The sequence below is a fragment of the Varroa destructor genome, unplaced genomic scaffold, assembly GCF_002443255.2.
Source record: "Varroa destructor unplaced genomic scaffold, Vdes_3.0 BEIS01000006.1, whole genome shotgun sequence".
NCBI classification, from domain to species: domain Eukaryota; kingdom Metazoa; phylum Arthropoda; class Arachnida; order Mesostigmata; family Varroidae; genus Varroa; species Varroa destructor.
Genome location: NW_019211459.1, coordinates 13153123 through 13178527, shown reverse-complemented (window position 1 = coordinate 13178527; position 25405 = coordinate 13153123). Strand labels below are relative to the sequence as shown.

The following is a 25405-nucleotide window of genomic DNA, read 5'->3' as shown; positions in this document are numbered from 1 at the left end:
CAATAATCATGTTTTGATTAATCTCAGAGTCTTAGATCGTTACGCTTTTCCGCTAAAGTATTTTCAGCACTTTTTAATGAAGCTTCTCACTATTGTCCTTGGTGTACGGGTCGATTCCTAAACGTATACTTACATTTATGAACAACTATAAACCGCTTGCGGACCGCGCGCGCTTGTCGCTGACCCTCTACATTAACGCAACCGTTATAGTGTGCTTGTAGACAGAACGGTTTTGTCTCGAAAGCCTCATTACTTTACATTGATTGTATATATTCGTACCTTATTTCTGCTGGCTGTATCCGTGAAGCAAGTGTACCAATATGACAGCGTGCCGATATAGGAAAAACACTTGATCCAGATTGTTCCTCGTTGCAAATTGTCATATGAACACTTTCTTCTGCCTTCATCTGGTAGAAATTATTCCTAAATTAGCCAAGGCTGAAGGAGGCTATCAATGTTCTAGCCTACACCAACTTGAACGATTTGACACATAGGTTTTTCCTAATATTTACATCAAGCTTCCTAGAGCTCTCATCAATTTCACGCATTTTGATCTGAAGCAACCCAACGACGCATACAATCTGTAGTAAACAGTAGTAGCGTATACACAATACTTCTATTATCTTAAATGTAGATGCTATCAAAATGAAAAGTTACGACTCATTTGATGCCGTTCAATAGCAGGAAACGAAAAAAGATCAGAAAAGTATCCTTTGTTCTTGTTGGTATAAAAAAGGTATAGAACGAATAGAACTTCTAAGTATCTAAAGTCACCAACTGCAAAACCAGTACGACAATTGTTCCACGTGCACAATTTTTTCCGTTGCCTTTTGTCCTCTTAATTTAGATTCAATGGTCACGATTGTCCAACGAACCGCCGCGGGGGTGGCTGAGTGAAATCGATCACTGATCGAGGCATTTGTGGCCGGCCTAGTACGTCGACGTGTAAGTGACCCAGCTCGTTACTTGCAGTGACCTACCCAGGTCGATCGGTGTTGACCGGCTAATTATTATGAGTTACATAGCGTAGCGTAATTTGTCGTAATATATGCGGAATATACATAGCCTTTTTATATAGCTTTATTGATTATGGTTCAGTTTGAAAAATAATAACCGTATCAATCTCTATTATGATTTAGGTCGTTATTTATGCCTAGCTTTAGCCTGAGACACAAACTCAATATAGAGAGGGAATGGATACATTATGAAAGGCTTTGTACACAACATAGGGTCCGAGCTATGAAACTTGCTTTCTGGTTTAATTCAGAACAATCACTTGTTTCATACTTTGTTTTCCATTTCAAATTATTGCTTTAGTACCTATTTTTGACGTCAAGTAATGCATTGATGTATTACATATGGCTGTGTGATCTACGCGTATGTATGTTCCGCGAGACAAAGCGACATTAACCTAATCAGGCTCTGAGCGATGTCTGGTCCGAAAGTGGGTCAAGCTTATCGATGCCCGAAGATATTGGGTGGTCATTTATTTTGATTGGTTAACGTTCCGATTTGGGTGTAATAAAAAAATATGTCATTGTCGTTCTATGGTGCAATACAAATCAAAGCTAGCTAGAATACTACTAATCACTATTTCGTCTCAAGCCATGACTAGCACCTCTATAAAAATAAAATACAAATACATCAGACTGCTTCTTTTCCATACTATAATACTTAAAGAAGCCATCGTGCGAGATCTATTGAAATTAACTTGCGAACGCTCGTGTGCAAAGTGGTATTATTACTGTAATCAGAGGGCCCGTTTGCGGCATCTGCGACAATCTAGAGGATAAATAAAACTGCTATCACTCAAAGTCTCCTGGTCTCTGCACTTACCGCAGCGATGGCCGTACGAGAGCACTCTACGCGCTAAACATCTTGACCATGATCAAATCTATTTTCATTGCTCAGCTGTTTCTCATAAAAGACGAGAAAAAGCAAATGCGGGGTGTAAAGACGAGGGAACTTTCTTGGATGAAACCTACTGGCGCCCTGAGGACTTGCTGTATTATATGCCTGTTAGTACACTCGGAAAGCATCCGTTTGTACCCCGGCCTGCTTGCCGTGTAAGTGTTTACTAAGGTTTGTCTCGTGCGCTGATCTCTTATGTCTTCCCCTATGTCTGGCGTTTGTCCGGCTCTCCAGTCTCCCGCTCGACTCCCCATGGCCTGCGTTCAGTCTGCTGCGCTTGATTTCGGTTGCAAAATAGATACACGGAGGACTAGGGAGGTGTCTAATATGCAGAAAGGATCGAGTTGAGGAGAGTATCGTCGCCAGGTCATGGCGCCTTATCAGCAAGAAGAAACGACCGATCGCTGTCTCCAAGGTGCAAGGTAGATAGAATCTTCAAGTGTCTCGACAAACCGCTAGTACATACGCACGTACAACTACCCGCTCGCGATAAACACACGACGACGTTCACGGAACTGGCCTAATAGTATAGGATATAGTTGACACGCAAGAACGCAGGGTTATGCTCTCTGTAAGATGGGCCTGCTGTTCCGAGCCGTTATCTTTTATCTAATGCTTTAAACAAAGCGTTTACTGAGGGCGGAGGAATGTGTCTCCTACTGAGCTGATGACTTGCAAGCGAGCTGGGTCAGATTAGATTTGGGTAGATGGGGCCGAAAGGGCAAGAATCGGCGGGCCGCCCGGGTGACGTTGAAGTGTGCACGGCAAGAGACTCAAAGCATTTTCTACTCAAAGACGCAGACGGCCAATTGGGTATGCCACTTGTAAACGGTAGGGGGCAATGCTTTCCCTTTCGTCATCTAGAAGAAGCGTCAGGCTACCAGCGAGGATGCTATCAGCCGTCGTGTCGCCGCTGCTGGGCTGCTGTCGGCAGTGTGCCATCAGCACAGCAGAATATACAGACGCCGATCGAAGTGGAGTATTTGATGGAGGTATCGACGATGACTGTGCGTCCCGCCCCAAAAGAGTCCCCACATATTCCTGCGACGGCATTGCTCTTTAAAAGAGCACTACGTATCTCTCTAAGCAGCTGCTACGTTTCAGTGGGAAACAGTTTATTAAAAGGATACGCATGGTAGCACAAGATACAGTTGCCTGCCAAAGTAAACCCACAGGGTCAATTTGACCAACAGACTGAATAAGCGATACAGCGAAAGGGAAAAGAAAAACAAGACGAAAGCTTCTTCTGCTTACTCCATTGCAGGTTGTCGTTGGACGAGACACCAGCTTTTCCTCTTACTTTTCGCTGAAAACTTGAGAAGTTTTCGCTTAACTTTCGCGTTTAAAGCAGATGTCACCATTAGCACCAATAGTGAATGATTACCGTTACCGAGCCAGGCCCTTCAGCATTAAAATTCTGTGGAAGGGCCCCTAGCTCTTCCTTTAGCGGAATGTATACTATGATTATGGTGTAGGGTTTGTTCTACGAAACAGGCCGACAAATCGAGGAGAACTGTCGCCTGCTAAGGTGATTATACAGGTTCAGAAATAACTCGAGAAGAATTTATAACGTAGTCCACAGAATAAAGAAGAGCTCTCTCGAAAGTGTGATGTGTATATACCATACCCGTATCTATTAGAATTATACGTTGAAACTAGTGTTCGGTATATATGTATATACAGGAAAAAGATTGTTGTTGATCACGTCTGTTATTCTTATCATAGAACTTTGTCGATTTCAAATTAAACCAATTGTAAGAAGAGATATTTGTTAGATATTAATGAGTGAAATGCTATTGCTACATCGATTGCTTAAGGTCACAGAAAAATACCTATTTGAGAGAATCCGGTTAGTACTGCCACCGTCTTAAAGATTAAATATGTCAAAAGAACCAACGTCCAAGAGGCGGACGTATTTATTTGTTTCATGTTTAATTTATTCGAAGAGCTTGGCACCGTATCAAGTAAGAGACAATGGGCGATTCTGGATCAACTTATAATGACAAACGCTTTAAATATTTCCGTTTGGTACATATTTAAGGCTGAGTCACAGGGCTACGCTTAGAACGGTACAGAATTAAGGTTATTCATAGGCAAATAAGGTTAAGTCTATAAGCTGTGCTATACTACCGTCACAAGGGGCCTACAGACAGGTACGCTAAAGGGAACGCTGTGCTATTTGGGCTACGGTATTGCTATGACTTTTTATACAGAGAAGTCAGCTAGACTCAATCTACTTAACAAGGCTCTTCTTACGATTACGGAGGTTTAATTACAATTCAATTGCAAATTTGTTTTAATACACACCCAAATTTATTATGACTTGCCAATTTTCTAGATGACCTAGATCGCTTACAACATTACGGCGCACTTCGATTTTACAACAGCATTGTACATTCATCCGGCCATTTTGCGTGACTCGCTCGACGTCAAAAGGAAGAATAGTAGCCGCCCTTCTTGTTTACGCGTTTGTGATGAACTCTTTTTGTTTCAGTCTTACGCCACCGAGGGCAACGACCCAATAATTCAGCACTGCGGTACCGGGTCGGGTGGAAAGACAATGCTTGGTGTTCATAGTTTGCAAGCATTACGCGCCCCTGCACGAGGCCTTCTCAGGCTCGTAACGCCTTCTTTTCTTCCTTGCCGGTGAACGAACTGATAACGCCAGCCAAATACGGCTAAGCCCTAAGACTCGGCCGACTTCTTCTGGGCGCCGAAGATAGACAGATTCAACAGCAAGCACGAGATGACCACGCCCGCAGTGCGTGGCTCAATCGAGTTTTTCAGCTGCTGCTGCTGCACCTCGGCAATAGATAAGAGTAATGCGTAGCCTTCACGCAACGTCAGCCTCTGGTCCTCACTCTATTTCCTTTGAAACTCCTATTCCCATTGCCGTCATGAAAGCTAAAGTGGCCGAGGCAAGCGAGCAATTGTATCGACAACCCCCATGCCCGCCATTAGCTTTGGCGCTATGGGCTGGCCAGCCGCCTAAATATATTCTGAGTATCTTACGGCGAACGTATCTTCGTGTATTGCTTCACGTGGGCTTCGTGCGTTACATTTGATGGAGCATGCAACGAGTTATGCATGTAGACAATTACTCCGCAATGCTTCCTCAAACACCGTCGAATCACCTTCGTTATCCGAACCCTTTCGAGTCTATGGAGAGTTGTGCTGTTAGTCATCGTCCAGTGTCGAAGGTCGATGTACTTATTGCGATAGACAATTGATACACGAAATCAGGCTTAGCACCTTTTAATCCCATACGGTATCACTAGTCGTTAACTTTATAGGAATTAATAAATTAAAGAAGTACAAGCTCTTATTACTATTGCCAAGGAAACGTTGACTTTGCAATAATGGCTTATTGTCACACTCATGAATACTATAGTCATACTCAACGCTTGCGCAAAAACAACTCTATAGAGTTGTTTTCCATTCCATCTTGGAGCCGGACAGCTTACGTACGAACTTTATTTTACTGAACATCCCTTTAAAGCAAAACAACGTTTGTTATAATAGAACGCATCTATAAAAAAATGACCCAATCAACCGTGCTATTATCGGCTATAACGTGTACGCCATACGAAAGGCGCGCGTCTGGAACGTATTCAAGTTCGAAGTATTTGTCATTTCTGTTTACTTCCACGTGAGGAGCCATAGCATACCTCATTTTGTGATATTCCCTTCTACTAACACGAACGTAGATGTCTATTTGCCGATTAAGTGTCATCTTATGCTATGGCGTCATGAGCAGTTTGCTAATTTTGTCTGACAACATCCAGTGGGCTATTGCGTCGACCTGCGTATGACGTATTTTTAATGCCTGTCATTTGCATATACCCATTCTATTGTTAACACTGCGCCTCCTGCCTTCAGTGTGTTTACTACAAGGCCAACGTTGTGTTACGTTATGCGATGAGATGATCTGAGCGTTGACGCCATTCTTAAGCCGCAGTTCTTCTTCGCATTTTTCGAACATACATGTAAAATCTATTCCTATCTTGCCACAACGGGGAGGGGGAATAGCCAACCCTTTTCCCTTCTGCAGCCACCATATGTACACGTCCCCGGGCCCTCGCGGCAAATCAGTTACTGAGATGAGCTTGAAGATTGCCGTCACCAGATATGCAGTTCTGGAATTGCAAGGTGGGACACAGACACCACTCACGCCCAGGCTCTAAAAGGAGACCAGGAGGCAGGGATCTCTGCCAACCATAGAGCCAAACGCTGAAACAGCGGTGCACGCTTAACCTGAACGCGCCAAATCAAACTGTGCGTGGTAATACTCGAGTTTTTTTTTTAGTAAAACACGAAGCCTATCATGTACCACAAATATCTTGATCTCTGTCGACCGTCAAACGATACTGGGTATGTGGCTACGTAAAACCGAATCGTCAATTTTTACCAGTAGCGAAAGCGCAGCTCCGCGACATTGCGAAGGATCTACTTTCTTTTCTTAGGTCAGAGAAACGCATTAACTCCTATTGAGCCTTTCACTGCTAAATCTACTAGATATGTATGTGAAGTCACTTAAAAGCCATAGCCATTTGAAACAAACCGGTTTTATGGCAGGATATTGGCTATTCCCGTTGGCAGATCAGGTTAGGTCATTTTGCTTCAGGTCATGTTAACTAAAATAATAAATAAACAAAATGTTATATTAAACATGCAGTCATTGCGCAACAATAAGTCAATGTATTCCTATGTTAGTCGCTCAGTGTTGATTTCCTTGATCTGCCAGCAAACCTAATCTTGATAACAAACTTTTTAAACAGTAGCGGGTGTCTCTCCTGTAGTATCAAAAGTAAACAAAACAAGGGTAAGTTATGTTCTGCGACAATAGCTCAAGCGTCAACACGGTTAAGCTGGCTTGATTTTTCAAATAATTACATTCTCTATCGTGTCAATATGTGCTTCTTTTTTGTGAACGGAGGTACTTTACGTCGCGGTGTGCCTAGTCCGTAAGATGAACTTCGTTTATTCAGCTTATACGCTGCGTGACGTACGTGTAAGCATAGGACAGAGGAGGGTATTATAGATTAATTGTCAGCTCTCAGGTCTTCCAGTTAATATTTTGTATACACGGAATACTCGCCGGGGTTCTAAGTAGTCTGTGCTGGCTTCTTTTATTGTATGCACCCTTAAGAGAGATTTGTGAGAAGTGGTTGTGCAGACACTTATACGAAAAAAACACCCTGGTATATCGATATGTCACTTATAATAGCTAAATCATCTGTTATACCTCGGAAGTGATTGGTTTCATTTCAGTAAGGTACTCATAGAGAAATCTTTATGCTCAGTGGCTTCGATATATGTAGATATATATTACTAGTCCATTTTTCTATAGGTCTATATATGCTTGTTCAATGAAGATAGTCCCTTTGAAGTGGTCGTATTGGGCTGATTTTTTGTAGGTCGCTAGGGTTTAGTTCTGAATAAGGTTGCTCGTAATAGGAGGTTGATTGGATGAATACTTTTTATCGGACAGAGTTGGTTTTTCCATTCCACAGAGCGTAACGTTAGCCTGTTCGTTTCCTTACCATTTTTGTCCTTTCTAGACGTATTTTTCCTAGACGAGAAAGCTGAAGGGACTGAGGTAGGCCATAGCTTGGTGAGATGTTTGTATCCACTCGCAGTCGACTGTTTATAAAAAGATTGGGGGTAGGTAAGGGGTTGGTCTTGATATTGATCGAACGCTGTGGCCGCGCTGAATCAACGCGTTCCGAACCGCTTCGAGTGCTTTTATATATATATATATATATATATATATATATATATATAGCACACATTTTAACGGGACATTTTTTCAAAAATATTCTCTCAATCATTTTCCGAGAGAAATACCAAAGTATCGAAACCTTTTTTTTTTCTAAGTACCGCTTTGTTGGCGCCAAATATTTACATCAATCGATGGATTTCGATGGGCTGAGTTAAATGCAGTCCGTATTTTTTTTTTATAGCTAAAATGGCGTCGAAAAGGCTAAAAACTAAATAGAGTAGCTTTCTCATATGAGTAACACTGAGGTAAGAAATCTACATGAAATGTATGTAGGGGGTATTTCGAAAGCTGAATCGAAATGCTACACGTGTTTATATATTTAATTTTAAATTTTGGGGTCGAAAATGCCGTTTGTGAGGTGACTACGTAACACGGCGTTCTGTCTAAGGAGGACTGTTCTTGACATTAATCGATAGGTCTTAACGACTGAATAAAAACCTGGTACATATACACTGGTTAAAATTAATGTTTTTGGGTGGAAATAGCAACGGAGTAAAATGCGTTCAAAGTGTTTTTAAGCAATTTTTTTTAATGAATGTCTATCGGAATATTGAAGCGCTATGCAGAGTCGATTTTTATCACGAATATACAAGAAAAATATCAAACGACTAGACATATCCATAAACATATATATACGAGACAAAATCCTCAGATTTTGATGACGTCCTAGGAACAGAGTTAACATATTAACGAAAATCATGACATACTGATTGTACGTTTTCATTTAACTATTTGTTATACGAAGACAACCCAGCCTCAAAAAGAAAATAAATAGGTCAGACGATCCGATTCATACAATTCTCTCAAGGATCGGCTGAAGGTCTACGCTGTTCACACATGTTCCGAAAACTTACTAATCAGCCAACGTTAAAAAAACTTATGCAGCAAAAGGCAACCGTTGAACCAAATCTAAAGTTGGTCGAACTCCCAAAATAGGCTCGTGAAATTATTACAGTAGAATAACATCTTAAATGTAATAAGGTGATCACAACAAGATAGCTTTTAATGTGTACTCGATGTATATTCTATGTTACCCTAGGTAAACGAATCAGACTAGATCAATAAGTACAAAACACGCGCATCGCAAAGTTTACCAGTTCATCTTATATGTAATAAAAGTTCTGTATCTGTGACTCTTCTTTGCCCGTCCGTCTGTCTATCCGCTTGTTTGTTTGCTCCTCCTGTCCAAATCGTTTCGTTCGAGTATTTAGATGAAGCTTATTTTTCGAGGGATTTCGCTTTGGAAAAAGTTGTATTTAAGATCAAGCCGATTGGATGTTGATTTTTTTTTTTTTCGGAAAGGGCCGCTTTCTTTCATAGAGCGTACTGTTAATCTGGGCAAATCGTTTTTACTTAACAACTGTCGAACACTTGAAACATGTATGCAATGCGCAATGCTAGTTCGGCTGTTATTCCGTACAGTTGAACGCAATGACAAAATTGGACTGGGGGAAATTTTTGACCCATTTTCAAAATTTCAAGATTTTGGCTTTATGTTCGTAGTGGATGGTGTGTAAGCTATTCGGATTGGTTTTTTTTTTCAATGCAACTCGATTATTTTTTTTTTCTGTAGAGAGGGGTGTGGCGCTGGTTCACTTAATATATGAAATTGTCTATAAAGTGTAAGTCATACCGGCACATACAATTTAAATTGTTCGAAATATTCTTTCCCACGGAAGAAATTACTTTTTCTTTCCATTTTAGAACGTAACTTCGAATAGCTGCTAATTTCTTGCGATTTGTTCTATAATCATAAAAAAGAAATTGTGAAACATTTGTTTTGGAAAATTGTTTATCTTTTGCAAACTTCACAAAAACAGGTATAAAATCGGATTTGGGAGTAATTTCCACTACCAAATGCTGAAATAGTAATTTTTGCCGAAATGATTGGGAATTTCTGAAATATGAACCATCTCGCTTCATATACGTCAAGTGTGTAAAGCTTTTTGGAAGCAAATTAATTTTTCCACGTCAATGCTTTGGGGAACATCTCACTTTCACTGGGGTACTTTCTGATTGAAGGAATGCATATTAGATTTACTAAATACACATCGAAGGTTATCTAAAGATGGCGGTACATGAAGATGACCAATGGCAAAGTTTGATTAGCCTGCTTCACGGTGGCAATGGTGAGATGGTTAGCGATATCTATAAGGTAGGCAACCGATTTGTGCGTGCTTATGAAATTAGAAAATATAACAGGTTTCGCAGCTCTTCGGACGTTAGCCAGGAACTCTCTAAATGAAAGCTTGGTTCATCGTTCATCCAGTGGCGCTTGCAGCACACGCTAACCGCTCGACGACTCATCCCTTAAGAGGTGGCATACAGTCCCTGCAGCTCGTTGCTGTTAAGGTAAGGCAAACCGTAGTAAAAAGCCCCAGATGTCTTAGCGCTATGAGGCTTAGAAGACCGGGGTGAGCAACCCGTGTACCCACCATCATCAAAAATCTTACCCTCAATACACCCATCATAGCGCATCAATTCACCAGTTTTTGGTGGGTATTACGGGTTTTGTGGAGGCATAGAAGAGCCATGGGTTTAACGTTAACGAAGGCATGTTACGTCGGACTAGTCTTATGTTATAAAACTGCAAGCCGGCTGATGCGTGCTAGTCTCCGGGCCAAGGGATATCTCTGTATAAATACCGAGCACGTGAGCACGCAGGCTGTGATATGTGTCGGCTTTAGGCGGTAGGCTACGAATGTTGCCTTTCTCCGCTGACCAGGCGTCTGCAAACCTGCCATAGGGAAAGGTTCGATTTGACACTGCCGAACGAAACAGTTTTGATCACAACGAGCACGGCCACAACAGCAGTGAAAGCTTCGGAACGACGAAAAGCCTGGGTATATGGGTATTTAGTCGTAGACCTGCATTGCAGGGATCTCCCGCTGGCGTCGGGTCCCAAAAATTATGTCATAGGATAGCTGATTTCAGAAACAATGGAGTAGGGTCTGACGCACACAGAAAAGGCTATGAAGATGTCTGAGCAGCGTGGCGCGAAGCTAATCCTAAGTAGGCGCTAGAAAGTAGCGGTCGCGACATATCCGATCGGATAAGCATGATCGACATGTAATAACGCGTACATTACAGAATTATCGGATGAATACATGTCTATGGCTATATATAAGTGCAAAGAAAGTGGGTACGAAGTGCTCGACAAGGCTAATCCAGTGCGAGTGAATATCTCTCTGGTGTATCCTCGCGAGGAGCTCATAGTGGCGCTTCTGGAACCCGATCGAGTGTGCTGTTGTGCCTTTCAGTGCCTCTTCGTTTCATATGTCCAAATATATCTACTACCAATGGCCTGAGAGAATACGCTACGCCATTCCGTGCCGTCGCAAGCTGCTTGTCGAACATATAGGCTTTCCAGACCCAGGGCTCTACCACCCAGCATCAGCTTGTGCTGACTCGCCAACTTGTCCCGCTCCACGAATGCTTGTCACGTACGATGAAGCCAAGCTGGCACACGGGACATTGCTTCGCCTCCGGTCCACAAACTGAAGTTAGTGCTTGATATACAGCCCGCAGTGCCGGTGCTGCCACCTGCACGAAGGGCTTCCCAGCATTTGCCGTAGCAAGGCCCCTTTACCTTCTCCCGGTCCTGCCTTAGGTTTTATGGGCGGGAACTGGTCAAAACTGGAGCAGCAGAGTGCTAGGGCACAGTTTGAACACCGTCAATTTGAGACAGTCACCAGCTCTTATCTATTCTTTGTGGGCGTCGCTTTCTGCCGAGATGTTAATATAGTTCGTAGCTCGTGGCTATGAAGGCTTTTTCGCTTGCAATCTCTTTCCTCGACTTCTCTCCAAACAAGTGAAGGTACTATTCATTTGTCCCTTGGGGAAAGAAACAGTCTACAGGGGCCTAGCTCTGAGACCTAGGTCTCAAGCCTTCTCCAGAAATCAAGATTCTATGTGATTCGGCTCCGAATCACATAGGACGCCAAAGTAGTACTCTCTCCAATTTTTCATATCGTTTTAAAATAAACCATATGTGTATATGGAGCTGCTTAAAGTTATAAAGCATAAATATAAGAACCCAGATTGAAGCATCTTGCGGTTTATATCGCGATTCTGTCTATGAAGTGTTATTGGGCCAAGGCCAAACTGAAAATATGTTGGGCCCATCCATTGCGCCATTATGTGCTTGTAACCTTTTTAGCGTGAACTCTACGCTGTGAGTGTTATGAGGACTGCAGATTAGGGGCTCATTTAATTGAATGTCGAATACGTACGTGGTTTACTAGTGGCATTACTCTATAGTGATGCCCTGTCCGTATATTTTTAGTCTAACATTTAAGAACGAATAACAAACGAAAGACCTCTAATAGTGCAGACTGTGCCTTTCTCCTTTTGAAGTACGTGAAAGGCTTTCGATAGCGATCCATTGAAGGAATAGCATATTTCCTTCCTGTGGGCCTATTGTAAGCATGCATCGACTGTCCGCAGCCGCATATAACGATTGTGATGCCCACTGATTTTTTCGAAGCTTATGCTAAATCTTGTGTCCATTACCTCGGGTGGCACTGCTGATTCTGTGCAAACGAAGCTACAGTGTTATTTCAATGTACGTAAGTTATGAGCCGTTTCTTATGCGAAGTAACTATGGCAGAAATTTCATTACAGCTCAATACACATGGTTTGAATAGCACGTTATAAGCATACTAAGTAAGCTGGCTCAATTGAATTTCTAGTTAGCTATGAGTATCGGTAGATTTTTTGAGCGGAAAACGTTCTTATCTTTCTTTTAAAGGCATGGTCACGTGATTTATGCACACTGTTTTCCTATTGTTGTTACACATTGTTGAAGAGTTATAGCTCAACCAAATGTCTGCATATAATGGCGGTCACAGTGTCGCTATTTTTAAGGCATACTTTAAACAATTTGTTCTGCGCTACGGGAACAAAACTCGACTGACCTGCAATGCTGCCGACTATAGAAAAATTGTGAGGTGCATGATCGAAATCGTAGTTGCCTAGGTTCCATATGTCTCCAGTATTACTAGCGTATTATAAAATTGTTTGCCCCATGCGAAACGCCTCTTTTACTAGCAAAGTCCTTAATGACATAACGTGACAAATCATTACTATCAAATTCACGAAATTAATCAATACTCTCTACTCTAACCTTCAAAAAACTAAAACATACGAAAAATTGTGATCACGATAAAAAACGAACAGATGTTCGTTAAAAGCGTTTGAAAAAAATATTTGAGCTTATGGCAGCAGAATTCGGATTTCGATGGGTTACTGATTGCGTGTATGCTAAGGTAAAAAGTTGAAAGGTTTGTTTTGTATAGTGAGTCTCTTCAAACTGTTAGTTAACAATGAAAACTAGGAACCTTCGAGGGAATGTCTGTTTTTTGTGATGCTAGACGATCGGAAATAGAGGAAAGCATGCACTGTAGCATAAAAAGCCTGCGGTAACATCGACATTGTTGAGAATTGCCAGCTTATTTTTGGACGGTTTTCCCTCAGACGGACAACTGAATGAGTGAAAAGTCTCTCAAACTTATGTTTTGCAGTTTGCATATATCACACGGTTTAATGAGCATACAGTGGGCGCAAAACAGGAAGTGCTATGGGGAACCTGTCAGGAACGGGTCAGGCGGTATTTAAGACTGCTATGTGAGTCCACGAGATACGTAAGGGATAGGGGACTTTATTTGATCGTTGCTCAAGATTAGTTAACAGAAAATATCAATGGGAAAGGATGTGTCGTGTACAGGGAAGTTAGAAAGAGGAAACTTATTCGTTCAATATTGACTAAACGTAGCGTTAATCATGAAAATATAACGTAATCGCAATATTTTTTCGCTGACACTATTTTCTTTGTCGTACGTAGGTCCTTGCTTATATTAATTCGTTTTTTCGCTTCCGGTTTAACTTTAGACATTCTTACCGGTAACTGCGTAAGTAATGCATTTTCAAGCAGACAAGCCTAAAACAGGCTTAGTTTATTGACTCCTACTGCTACCCTTACGCTAATGTAATCGCCTGACAATAGGAGCGTAACAGAAATACGTTACTCTTCCGTTGAGTTACTCCAATTTAATTTATTATGGAGAGCCTATGATTGAGTAGCTTGGTCCTATAGTGCCCATGTCATGAATAAAGTGTTTCCTTACTTGAATTAAGCCGTTGACCTAGACTAAATATATACGTCCTTTTATTTTTGACTGCATGCCTCCGCGTGCTGTATGCACAAGAAACGTCTACGTAATGCTTCGTTTGAAACGTGCCTATAATAATAATATAGTCAGGCTTACATAGTTGAAATGACCTGACGTTTGTTGACCTTGATGCTTCATGTTGGTTTATTATTGATACTCTCTAGAGATAATTTTTTCCCGCTTTCTTGATAGTGCTCCTATTACACACTAGTTTATCTGGTTGATATTAGCTAGCCCGCCTCTATTCGTCCGTAAGCAGTTTTTGAAAGGTCTGCTTTGCTCTTCAGGAGCTCTAGTGTCATTTCGCGTGTAAAGCGCTGCCGCCGTAGACGTCGACTCGGAACCTTAGCGAAGTCACGTCCGCGCGATAATCGCTGACCGCAGCCATTAGCGTGAAACGATTAGGGTCAACTGAATTATTTAGCTGTAATTCGTCTTTGTGCCTCTCTTTATGTCATCTGAAGGTACAGTATTGTCGAGGAGCGGAAGCAATACCATCGTCGATAGTAAAATATCCTCTTAGGGCTTCTAATGGGCTTGTTTGCTCGAAAGAAAACATATCCGCGGCAGTTCCCGTGTCGACAAGATGACCCAGTTTTCATCGTTTTTCGCAGGCATCGGCAAATCTTCCTTGATAGGATTATGTTCGTCGGTGGTACATTATTTATTTTTGACTTCGCTTATACAATGCTGGAATTTACGCATCGAACCTAGTTTAACGCAATACAAGTGTGAACGAACGATGAAAACCTAGGGCGAATGTGGGAAGCGAAAACAATAAATCGTTAAAATAGAAAACGTCGACGTTTCCGGCGGAGCGTAAATCTATAACATATGAGTATATGGCGACGGCTAGCAGGAAACGGTGACACAGTTGAGAGGGCCAGTACGATCCGTAGGATCAAATCTCACGAAGAACAGAGATGATTTAACTTTATGCACATTGCGTCCGCTTCCGTCTGCTTCTTCCTTGGCAGAAACAAAGGCGCAACGTTTGAAGCAAAAAATTTGACTCTGCCACTGTCAGAGATGTCAACCATTGTGTGATGCAATGGGCAAACAGACTCTGTCCGACACCTGAGGTGAGTTCTTATAGCGAACGGATCTGCTGAAGATTAGCTGCGTGTTCCTCTGCTGAGCTAGGGGCTAAACTGGGCGATCCACGGCATGAACGTGATGCATAACAGAAATCGCCGCTACGGCAAAATACCTAGTATGACACCATGTAGCTAATAATCAGGTGGCGTTCACTGTTCAAGTGAGCAATCTTTTTGTTATTATTATTATTATTTTACACAATGTTAGATATATATGTTAGGTGTTGTATATATGCGTATTTGCGTTAGAACGTGTGTCCCCTAAAGGACTGCTAAGAAAAACCCCAATGATTTTCTCAAGCACTAAATAGGTTCAAATCGAGAGCAAGGCTTTTAGCAACACCTTTAGCCAAAAATTCTCAAAGAGGAAACGCGACTGAATTAACAGTATCCAGAAGCTGAATGTTACCTATTAGGCTACGGCTTGCTATGTAAATACGTGCGAACAGTGAGGAAAAATATCTAGGAAGAGAGAGCATCTTCAATAGTTTTAGGCTATGGGCCTTATGTATCTAGAAAATGTATGCTAATATTGTGCGTGAGCTTCAACGTGGACGCGTTAATTGAAAAGTTATCGCGGAAGTTTCTTTTTCATGACTATGCTGTACCAGATGGCTGCCGACGTATCATACGCAGATGATCTTTTCAGTAAAATACTTCTTATTGCTGATTTCATCTCAGAATTTTCCATTTTTTTCATTATCATTAAATTTTACGCAGTTATTTTCAACCAACTCGTCCGCATATCGTCCACTAATACGTGCCTGTAAAATAGTTTTAACTAGAATCTAGTAGTCGCATTAGCTTCAATCGGGTATCGTACTTTATACGTTATGTTTATTATTATAGAGAATTAAACTAGCTGGACTGTACATTGATTTATTGATCACGTTAGCGCTGTGAAAAGGCTTTCTCGACACGCTGTTTTTTAAGATTGGTTTAGCGGTTAACTTCTCTATCGAAGAGAGATTGTGTGAAAGTTCTGATGGCGCTTCCAACTAAATCTTAGGAAAATTCATGGTTGTACGGGACCTCTAGCAGGTGAAACCCGTTGTCGAAGTCTAGTCGTATACCTCTAATCTAATGTCGCACGTTTCTATTCCTCGCTATTGACACAGATGTCATTGATTTCTTGCGCTCATTATCTCTTCTACCCCTGGCCGTAATGCGTCGTCGTAAAGCTGATAACAACCCGTCAAATTGTTCCCCAAAGCGTTCGCTACATCATCCATTAAAAACAGCAGTTCACAGCCTCCTACGTCAAAGCCTGCGGGCAACAAAAGCCGATGCTCATCGATTTATATGTTGCCGCTACAAATGCTTCAATAGCTTCGGTCCGTCCTCTGGTGTTTAAATTTTCCAGCTTTTTTGCTACCTGATTGGGGCGCCTAGTCGTGATGCCACCTCAGGACCAAGACACGCATTTACCGGAAGTACTTCCAAGAGATCTGCTGGCAGTCGCAACGGGAAAAAGTAATCGAGTTCCAGGGTTCGGAAAATGCTGCTGAACGTAGCTGGTCAGTTCGAAGCTGCTCTAAGTGCGATCGTTGATGTTATTGTTGTTGACATCGTAGTTGGGTTAAAAACGAATACCAGCTTACAGTCCTGGGCGGACGCCTCGCCCTCTCTCACGGAGTATCTCATTTGCCACTTTTCTTTTTCCGCATAGAATCGCTGCGGGGCCATCATCATCAAGAACCTATATTTGCATAGGTTTTTATTGTCAATGTTTCTCGTCCGTATTTTTTTTTTTATTCTTTCCTGTCCGCTTCCTTTTCTGGGGTAGAAGCACTTTCCTCTTTGTCTTCCCATCGTCTTATTGCACAAAGTTGCTCAGACTTTCACAGGCTAGAAATATCGCAGATCTCTTCTTTAACCGAAGTTTGCAGAAACGGGCAAAGGAGATATGGGAAAACGACTCTATACAGAAGAGTGCGAGCAGAGCTTGGTCAAGCGATATAGAGGTAAGAAATATAGAGACAGACACTGAAATTGTAGCAACTTCAAATGCACTCGAGAAGTGAGTGTCGCAATAGAATCCAGTAACATGTTTAGTGAGGGTCTTTCATAGTTCACGACAGACGGCTAGTAGCGTTTTACGGAATAAGCTACTGGGAGTGCCGGCGGTGGGGTTTAGAGGACGAAACGACGGTTGCGCTGTGTCGGCTTCTGGTTCTTACTCTCCTAGATGTACACTATCCCTTAGCAACTACAAAAATAAATGTTTCCAAACTGTTTACAGCTGTGCAAAATGCGAGTATAACAGAGTAAAAAAAGGACCTGGTTGTGTTGAAATAACGGATGCTCGTTCTTTCTCGTACAAGTAGTGATAGAACTTTGCGGAAGATTGGTGCAATGACGCCGAGCACGCTTGCATTCAGGATGATGTTTAGCAGTCTGACGTAGTGACTGAGAGCAGTTTTTAATAAAAAAACTCCAAGCGTTTATTTACTGGTACATGGGAAAGGCATTTGGCGAAGCTCTTTGCTTTTTGAATAGGGATACTATAACAAAGTGTAATAAAGATAGAGAAAGAGTCATTGATAGCGTTAGCCGACTTCAGGCCAAATGAGTGCGGTGTAAGCGGGGAAGGTCAAAATAAAAACAAAGAAACTACAACAGCATTAACACCTGGTGGCCTGAGACGTCAGTCGACGGTGGCAGTCAATTGGCCCTTCCCTAAGGCTACGAGACATTCAGATAATGCGGTTGTAGGACACACAGGCCCGTGAACAACAAGTGTTTCTGATGCAGGCTCATGCTGCCGTTCGTTAGCTTGTTTTGCCGTAACGTTATCTTTACAATCGTGATCGACAATTGTTTTATGCATAGAATATAAACACTTGTAACTCTTTTCTACTAGAAGAGCATAACTAGAAGAAAATTGACATAAGATACCATTTTTATTGTTACCTCGTAATAGTCGTAGTATCGGGTGCTTCAATGTTTTTGTTCTAAAACCTTTATCCTACTTCTGTTTAACTAGATATTTCTCAAAACAAGTATTCTTACAGCTTAATTCGTAGTTGTGTTAATATATATAATATTCGGTCTGCTTTTGTGTTAATCGCTTTAAGCGTTGTCAGCCGCCGATCACCGATGCCGCGCAGCCTTTACTGTGATCAGCGTTGCTTTTAAACGAAACTCATTCACTATAATGCCCTGCCTGTCCAAGCGAATTACACATATTTCCTTTGTAATTGTATTTATACAAAATTAACTTTACCAAAAGTTACCCTTCTGTTACCTTCACAGTATGAAAACGATGGTTTAGTACAGTTAGGCTTAATTGGTTCCTATGGTCTAATGACTAACCATGACTAACTATGAAATGGTCTAATGGTTAATCTGCCCTCTATAAACTACAGGATCATATCATAACATGACGCTAAATGTAACGAACGTAATTTTGGGTTCTAAAAATAGGCATGTCTGAATTCGGATTATTCAATCGTACGTTTTGTATTACCGTTAGGCAGTGTTTTGAGCGATGAACTTCCAGCATGAAATAAAATGTAGTTGCATGTTTGGACCACATCTCATTTTTTCGCACCTGTGACAGGTAAAATCCATAAAGTCTGAGCTACTTTATAAAATAGCAGGTTCAAAGAGAAATCAAGAAACTCTAGTAGAGAAGTTGTAATCATCCTTCTCACTGTGGCGGCCGGCTTGACGCCGTGTTCAGCGACAGTTCGGGTAGTCTATCTACAACAAATCCAAAGCGATTTTACGATTAGGAAACCTCGATGCGATACCAACCATTTTGGATCACATCGTTACATAAAGCCTTTTAAGTATAAAATATTGTCCTCTTGCAATACTGGCTGTATAAGTAAGACAAACTTGTCTGAAGTACCCACTGATCTCCGAGGGATCTGGCGCTTGTCTCACGAGTACTGCAAAATGCGCATAAAACCATGATGGGGCTAATTTAGTAACGATACAGTATAGATAAATTTAATGTTGCCTAATCTTAACGAGACTGCTTAACTGATGATGCTATGTGAACTTTCCGGTCGGGCTGAATTTTCGAATTATCAAAAAAGGACGTATATCGAAGTGCACACTCAACGCTCACTTGCTATGGCATCTATTAAAAATCTGATATTCCGATTTGGAAAAAAAGGTTTCAGTGACAGTTAAAGATAGTAACGCCCTCTGAAGACGCAATAAGTAAGGAGACTAAAAATTACGTCTGTGTTACTCCACGAGATTTGTTTATCAGCATTGTTCAAGAGTATACGCCACGAACGCTGCCAGCGCGATAAGTTGAATTTGATGTACATTAAAAGACGCTGATATGTCCGAAAACGTCCTCGGTAGATGCAACCGGATTTTGTATAACTCTTTATAACTCTACAGTTTCTACAGCTCTCTCTACAGTTATTACAGCTTTATTGTATGCACTATTGAAAAATATGGGGCAAGGAACAGAAAAAATAATAGACCAGTACCATTAATGCCAGTATCTTACTGATTTCTATAGGCTAAGCCACATCCACGAGTACGAACATTCAGAGATGCATAGTTTACGTATGGAAGGGAAAGGCCTCTAACTTTTAAAAAATTTAGCATACCTGACCTATCTATAGAAATCAGTCAGCATGTATAAACGCTTTTCATTTTAGGTTCCCTTCGGCCTTTGAGTCCGTTACCTATGAAAAATTAACAGAAATTATTTCGATATACAGAGTTGGCCCGAAAGCTGCTTGCTCAGTTCAAAACAAAACTTTTCTATTAAGCTTTATGGTCATATTCCATGTTGGGTACAGCAATGACAAGAATATTCACAATTTATGATATGAGATTCGCTGACGTATGTCCTTTATACCAATTTTCTATCGGATGTACTTCTTAGAGCATAAGACTTCACTTTGATGACGTGAAGTCATCTCTGTATTCTTTTATATGGACAGAATCGAGGACAAGCCAGAAGAGAAAAACAGCTTCCAAAGGTTTCACAAAGTGGACGGCCTTTTCGAATCTCCAGCCTTCTATCAATAGTGCGCCGCAATATATTTCGACCTAAAAAACGTCAAACGTAGCTAACTATTCAATGAGCTCCTCCATATTTCAAAGAAGATATTATCCGAGATCTAGGTATAATTATCACAAAGTCACTGGAAAGTAGCAACTATACAATCGCTCGTTGCGGAAGCATCATGGCGATCAAATTAGGTTTCTCTGCCCGTTCTCGCAGAAAAAGTATGTATTGATTTGTTTTGCACTCACCTAACTCCAATATTAACATTTGGTACCCCTATTTTCAATCGATGCTCGAGAAACGACTACGATAGCTTGGAAAAGGTCCAAACTGATATATATGAGAAGAGAAGCTCTTAAGTGCGCCCTAGTCTGCCCGCTCTCACGAAGAACGTGTCGGAACAATTTCGAAAAAGTACGAGCAACTTTGAGCTAAATTTCTCCGCTGTCGTACACTGCGCGGTTGCTAATCGGAGGACGGTTCATTAGCGTACATATCAAGACGACAATGCAGTAAGAAAATCAGCCCTATATAATCATGATAGAGTACTTTATGTGAAATCTGGCGTGAAATGATTACGGATTAGGTTATAGTTTTAGTAAAACAAACGAGTGATCAGGAACATTGGACGCCACGGGAGAAGTGAGTGTGAACAGGGAGCTATAATTATTTATCTCTATTGGCAACTAGGTGTAGATGAATGAATGTATATTGAACGTCGGCGCGGTAGTTTGGACAGTTAACTTTTTGGCCAAAGGGTTCGTCAGGCCCTCTTGTTGAAATATATTGGACAATGTAACTAAGTGTATATATATATATATATATATATGTACTTGTTCGTTCAGGAATTTTCAAAGTCAATGTCAAATTTTAATGCTATTACTACACTCGCAGGTTATTGTTGTTGCCATCTTCGTTAATGTTTTCCTTCAATTTTTTCTACGATGTCATAGTATGACATAAACAAATAGTGGAGGAATATACAGTAGTGTCATTGATTTAGAACAATATAATTATTAATTTTGTCTATTTAGTGTAAGTTTCTTGTAGTTGACCCCTGGCGTCACGCGAGGCATCTTTAATCAAAAGCGCTTTTGCGTTGCTCCATAGTAAATTATTGGCAACCACAATACAACCAGCTGTACCTCAAGTCAATAGAGTAATTTATATCGTTACAAAGAGCAATTAACAGTATTTCATTGATTAGTATATCTAGAAGCCTAGATTTATGGATCTGTAGGGATGTTGGGGTCATTAATTTTCATTATTTAAGTTCTAAACCTCGCAAATACGTAAATTGGGTCTTCTCGTTCGGTTGACGAAATTACAACAGCCTCTATACTGGAGCGTTGCGTAGTACTTGACTTTGCCAATTTTCATGGACGTACAAAGAAGTACTATAGAACTTGTTAGGTAGGCACCTATCTACTGTTCACGAAAAACGATGTCGAGGGTTCACGCGTGTGATGCCACCAAAACCAACGGAGGAGACGGAAGCATCAGGCTTCTGATCACATACTTACAGAACAAATAATCACACTCCAGCGTGCGTTTGAAGTGAAATTTTTAGTGCCAGAGTTTGTGTTCTCGGCAATTTTAGCATTTTCCCTTTACATGAGTTGTCTTCAAGTGTTCTCATAAGTCATCTCTTAATCGAACTCCTTGAAGTTTATATATATTAGCTAAATCATTCAGATATTTTATAGTATATATCCAACACCGCTATTTGTCTTACCAGAGAACCATAGCGGAAAAAAATTGCTTTCGGTTTTTCAAAACCATTTTCCAACGTTTGATTTGATTGTTTTAGTGAAAAGAGTTTACTCACTTTTAGCGAATACTCATATGTTCACCCTTGAAAAAAATGTTCGCATCTAAAATTGCAGGTAAACGGCGTCGGACACGAATAGTTCATTAGATCAGGGCGTATAATACTCGTCTCGCTTCACATGGAAACTATCATTAACATAGGCAGAATCATACAAATATCAGAGGCTAAATAATGCTAATATATGTCTAAGTTGATGCCCTTGTGAATCGAGCTTGTAACACGCGACTATGATGACAGAAAGCTGTACGCCATGTCCATCCACGACCCATTCTGCTGTGCCCCAGACTCGTAAACGACGCTCATGTCGTGGATCAATTGCTAATCTCGTCGGGACTGATTTGGATGGCGTATGACAAACAAAATGCTGAGATGATAAGATCGTATGTATGCCGGATACCCAATACCGTACAATTAACATGAGCCCAAGATCAACGCACGGTGGGTAAATTTACGACCCGCTGACATCGTTAACGAGGTGTTGACTAACTGTGGTTACCATTAGACAGCACAACTTGGTTTGTATTAGTCATCTACTTCTTATATATACTGGACTCATTTGAATGGTGCGGTGAGTTAATTATGAGCTAGACTGGAAATCTTGTAAAGATTGTATAAGAAAGATCGAATTGTGCTAGATACAAGTACAGTTGTTAGGGGGTCTTAGTTGAGATATATATTCAATGTTAAAGCAATAAGAACTTGACGGCAGGAATAGCGTCAACAATAATTACCATAAGAAATTGCTTGATATCGACTCAATAAGTTGAGTTGAACCGCTCCAGCGTGGAGGAGACGCTTCAAGAAGAGCATGTCGTACTTTCCTTCAAACGTCTTTATGCCGTCCCCAAAATCTACGGCGTTTACTTCGGGCTTCGAACTGATTTCTATCAAAAATGTTCTGTGTAGGCATAGGTTCCAGAATCACGAACTGCATTCGGACCATTCTAAGAGGCGCAAAAACTTTGTGTGTGTCTGTTAAGGCCGCCTTAATAATCGCGCACGGATCTTGTTTGGACCGACCACCACATAAAGCGTGGCAAAATCTGAAATAATTTAATAGCGTTGCCGATAAGCACAATTTACCCTGATGAAATTCTTACGTTGCTATTTGAAAAACGAACGTGCAGATTTTGTATGGAAAACTTTTAGTTACATTCTGTGCATGATGGAACAAACAAGACCAGCAACCTAGCAAAAAACAATGCGCCGATCGTGTGCGTGCGTGCGTGCGTGCGTGCAATCGAACCAAAGCTCGAATTAGCTAAAGCGACCACATCCTTAGCCTTTTATCGAAAGGCCTATAATGCGGTAATTATCTTGAAATACTATGGTAAAGGAAAACGCACGTGACGGTGATAGCAAAACAGGCACAAAATGAGATGTTTGCTAAATAGAACGAACATCGCCGTCTTACATAAACATCGAGGGCAAAATCAGAGAGATATTGCCATAATTACGCGAATCAGACGAATGATCTCGTCTTAACAAAAAATTGCGCAGATCTACTACTGTATATAAATTGTTAGATTTATCGAATGAAAGGTCGACTCATCAAAAGCGTTTAGGATACCGTATTCAAACGATTACATATGGCTGCATGGTACATATGTTACTGTTTTCAGTTGTGACTATCATCATTTATCATAAACGTTTCACAAAATGGCGCAGGACCGCTCGACAAATTAGGCCAGCTTTGAGGAGATGTGGCATAGTGCGAAAAGCTTAATCGCGACGAAGCATTGTCTTTGCGGTAACATCACGACTCACGAAAACTTGCAAAAATAACTCATTGAGTAATTTAGTTTAAATCAATCAACGATGCGTCTATAAATCGCAGTAGACCCGACACAGTAGAATAATTGTTTCCTATAACGGACGAAAAGGTGAATTCTTGTTTCAACAACATTATACTATTCTCTAGTGAATTAAGCTATTTATTATATTGAAACGAAGCGCTATAGTGCACACCACAAACGATAAACTTCAATTATTCTATTTCGAATAATGAAGCGAAAACGAGGTTTCAAATTCAATTCCTGACTGATTCTAGTCAACAAGCAGTCAATACTTTTCGCTAAATTCGCTCACTGAAATTCTTCGTGACCAATGCCGCTAAATAATGAACGCGGGCGGGTAGCTCGGTGTAGACTGACGTTTTTCAAAAATCATACCAGGTAATCTTCCGTACTAAGATCCGCGCGCTTCCTCGAGATATAAGCTGACCGACAAAACGTGTTTAAGTGCATAACAGTATCTTACATCTATAGTACCATCTCGTTTGGGTACCCGCTAAAAACCTAAGCCCGTTGGTCTTCGAGGGTAGAAACCATAGTTCCTGTGGTTCTGAGTGCTCCGTAATATAATGCTTGGAGACAACATGATTGGTATGTAGTACCATTTTGTGGCACCGTTCGTAAGTGCCATGATGAGACAAAATGCCGAACTCACTTTAGTCTTCAAATTTTACGAGGTAGATAAATAAGGTAGATCAACATAGAGACACAATCTATTTAATAGAGTCGTTTAATCCCCTTGGATGACCTAGCGATGCGAAAAACCTGTTTATACTCAATACGTTGTCGGAAAATTATAAGAAATGGTTTTTGTATTTTTTTTTAAATTTGGACGAACGTTTAAGAAGATTGCTCTTCTAGCGCCGTTCCTACGCGTCATAACTGATGTACGAAAGAGTTAGATGAAAGCGACCCATCGGAACGTAAACAGAAACGTTTTGAGGTCTGTGATTCAACTGGCTGTGATATATTTACCTACGCCTCACTAAGTGATCTTATTGCATTTAAAACGGCAGCGAGATTGTATGTTTTTTCAGAAAATATAAAATAAGGAGTTTAGTCGTGTTTAAAATAACGAGCCTTAATTTAAAGGTTGAGTAGAGTCACAAGTTTCGTTATCGAGGGTCAATTGTTACTTCACTTAACTTAAAAACCGTGGACTAAAATCGCAGACTCTGTCTTTGACGAGTACCCACTCAATCGACGTCATAATGTGTTATTTAATGTATGTATTTGGGGCACGTCTTCGTAAAATACGGCACTATTAAGTAGCACTTGTGGCTGGGTTTCGAATCGAGTATCATCCTGATTCCTGTTAACGTACCCTTCTGTATATTTCTTGTCGGGTCTACGATGTGCTGTTCTTTCCGAAGTGTTTCTCCTTCGTTTTTTGGAGATCATCTACTGCCCGAGGACCTCTTTAGACGTAGCTGTTTGCATGATTAATTTCTCTGCCCTATCCCATGATACTACAATCACTTTGAAAATCAAAGCCGAGGACGAAAGTCGGCGATTATTTACATTTACAGATACCGTTCTATAAATGTGCGGTAGACCTTGTGCATCATACTTATAATGAACGTTCGTTGTTTCAGTTATCTTTCTCCACTGATTTCAGCAGCTTTGTTCAGAGACTCAATCCGGACTACTAAATTTTTGCTATCTAGGTTTTCACAGGTAGCTTCATCCGTTGACCACATATTTTTCGTCTTTTTCATGAGTGTTGAATCTTCGAATAAGATTCGATCTATCATAGAACCTATTTACTTTACCTGATTCAGGGATGCGCGACAGTGTCCAAAGGACCCAAAGCCGAGAAACTCGGAGACACTCCAGG

At 40.9% G+C, this 25405-nt stretch overlaps 1 protein-coding gene across 6 annotated transcripts in view; it reads left to right on the top strand.

The window, feature by feature from the left end:
* Window positions 1-25405, top strand: part of LOC111252892 (uncharacterized) — a 343362-nt gene that overhangs the window by 26329 nt on the left and 291628 nt on the right. The gene's annotated exons all lie outside the window — the stretch shown is intronic.